The following is a 3068-nucleotide window of genomic DNA, read 5'->3' on the forward strand; positions in this document are numbered from 1 at the left end:
CTACAGTTTGTGTTATAGTTGCCTACAGTATTCAGTACAATAACATGCTGTACAGGTTGGTAGCCTAGGAGCAACAGGCTATATCATATAGCCTAGGTGAATAGTAGGCTGTACCATCTAGGTTTGTGTGAGTACACCCTTATGGTGATCACACAAAGATGAAATCAGGTAAAGACACATTTCTGAGGACATATCCCTAGCTGGGTGCAGTGGCTCACGCCTGTAATCCCAGCACTTTGGGAGGCTGAGGCAGGTGGATCACCTGAGGTTGGGAGTTTGAGACTAGCCTGGCCAACATGTGAAACCTCATCTCTACAAAAAATAGAAAAATCAGCTGGGTATAGTGGTGCACGCCTGTAATTCCAGCTACTCAGGAGGCTGAGGTGGGAGAATCGCTTGAACCTGGAAAGCAGAGGTGGCAGTGAGCCAAGATCGTGCCACTGCACTCCAGCCTGGACAACAGAGCAAGACTCTGTCTCAAAAAAAAGACATATACCCATCAAATGATGCATAACTGTATATAGTATTCTTTAAGAGGTATTAACATTGGTGACCTATTTGATGATGGAGAGTTTTGAGAGAGTAGGATAATAACTGGATAGTTAAGGAGTTTAGATCGTAATTGAGCATGTGAACCCAGCTCCAAGGCAAAAGAAAAAGAAGATAGTATGTGTTATTTTGTGTTTGAATTTTCTTGACTCTTTGAAATAATCACCCTATTCTGCACTAGGCAGTTATTTTTTTTCTTTGAGACAGTATCTCCCTCTGTCTCCCAAGCTGGAGTGTAGTGGTGCAATCATGGCTCATGGCTCATTGCAGCCTCAACCTCTCAGGCTGAGGCAATTCTCCCACCTTAGCCTCCCAACTCTTTGGGACTACAGGCACGTGCCACTATGCCCTAGCTAACTTTTTTTGTATATTTTTCAGAGGCAGGATTTCAACATGTTGCCTAGTCTGGTCTCGAACTCCTGAGCTCAAGTGATCTGCCTGCTTCAGCATCCCAAAGTAGTCAAATGAATTTTAATACTCATTTATATTTTGATTTTGATTATATTTTTAATTGGCTAGTTTACAGTTCATTTGAAAGACTTTCACAGAAGATAAGGCTGCTAGAAAGAATTTTAACATTTATATTCAGGACATTAGTGAGAATTTATATGTGCCTATAACCTAGGAAATTTCTTAACATTCAGCAATTATTTTAAAACTTCTACATTTAAAGTGAGTATTGAAATGTTGAAGCTTAAGTGTGCAACTTTATTATTTACTTTTTGTCTCCTGTTTCTCTTTTTCTGTTTTCCTGTGGGGAGTACTTGAACATTTTTTAGAATTCCATTCTGATTAGCTATAGTTTTTTAGCATCTCTCTTTGTATATACATATTTTTAGTTGTTGCTGTAGTACACTTACCTGTTGACTCAGCAATCCCAATTCTACAAATGTACCCTGAAAATACACCTCTGTCAATACAAACATATTCACACCCAAGGTTATTCATTGAAGCATTGTTTATACTTGCAAAATATTAGGAACAATATAAATACCAATACAGTAGATGAATAATATAGTATATCCACACAATCAAGCCATAAAAAAATGAAGAATTTCTCTATGAATTTATTTAGAGTGATATCCAAGATACACTGTTTGTGTAAATGTTCTAAATACAATAATTAAAGGATTGCAATTGGCAGAATACATATAAAAGTATAACTATATGCCCTTTATAAGAAATTAACTTCCATTATAAGGATATAGGTAGTTGAAACAATATACCATGCAAACATTAGTTTGAAAAGGAGCATGAGTGATTTTATTAATAACAAATTAAATAGACTTCAGAGCAAAGAAAATTACAATTACAAAGAGGGACACTACATAATAAGATGATCAATACGCCAAGAAAACATAGCAGTTATAAAGTATAGGCACCAAAAAAACAGCTTCAAAATACATGAAACAAAATTATAGAATTGAAAGGAGAAATGGACAAATCTATAATTATAGTTGGGGACTTCAATATCCCTCTCTCAATAATCGATAGAAATACTAGGAAATCAGCAAGGATGTAGAACTAAATACCACCATCAATCAACAGGATTTAATAGACATTTATAGAACACTGTACCCCAAAACAACAGAATACATATTCTTTTCAAGCATCTATGGAACATTCAGCAAGGTAGACCATATCCTGGATCATAAACCTCAAAAAATTTAAAACAATTAAAACTATACAGAGTACATTATTTGACTGTAATAGAATCAAACTGGAAATCAACAATGGAGGTATAATAGGAAAATCTCCAAACACTTGGAAATTAAACAACACACTTCTCTATAATCCACATGTGAAGAGAAAGTCTCAAAACTAAGTGAACTGTTAGAACTGAATAAAAATGAAAATAAATCACAACTTGGGGATGCAGATAAAGCAATCCTGAGAGGAAAATCCATTACACAATATTCTAAGCTCCCACCTCACAAAACAAGGAAAAATAAGAGCAAAATAAACTCAAAGCAAGCATAAGAAAGGCAATAAAGGTAAGAATATGAATCAATGAAGCCGAAAACAAAAAGTAAATCAATGAAACAAAAAGCTGTTTCTTTGAAAAGATCAATAAAATTAACAAGCCTCTTAGCAAGACTAAAACAAAAAGCAGACATGAAGACATGAATTACCAGGAATGAGACCAGGGTTATCAGTGCAGTTACTGCAGCCGTTAAAGTGATAATAAGGGATTGCCTTGAGCAACTTGACATAAACTCAGCAACATAGATGAAATGGAGCAAGTCCTTAAAAACCACAAAAAAACAAAGTTGATGCAATATAAACTAGATCATCTAAATAGTCTTATAACTATGGAAGAAATTTAGTCCTTCATTTAAAAGCTTCCGAAAAAGACATTTCAAGGGCAAGATAGTTTCATTGGACAATTCTACCAGTCATTCAAAGAAGAATCAGCATGGATTTACGCAGTCTCTTCCAGAAAACATAAAGGAGGGAACATTTACCAGCATATTTTGATACCAGTGTTACCCAGACACAAAAACCAGACACACAGAATA

At 35.3% G+C, this 3068-nt stretch overlaps 1 protein-coding gene across 1 annotated transcript in view; it reads left to right on the forward strand.

Moving 5' to 3' along the window:
* The window catches only part of TOPAZ1 (testis and ovary specific PAZ domain containing 1), a 133485-nt gene that overhangs the window by 81530 nt on the left and 48887 nt on the right, over nt 1–3068 (forward strand). The window lies entirely within an intron of this gene.

This window comes from Mandrillus leucophaeus, unplaced genomic scaffold (genome assembly GCF_000951045.1).
Source record: "Mandrillus leucophaeus isolate KB7577 unplaced genomic scaffold, Mleu.le_1.0 Scaffold829, whole genome shotgun sequence".
NCBI classification, from domain to species: domain Eukaryota; kingdom Metazoa; phylum Chordata; class Mammalia; order Primates; family Cercopithecidae; genus Mandrillus; species Mandrillus leucophaeus.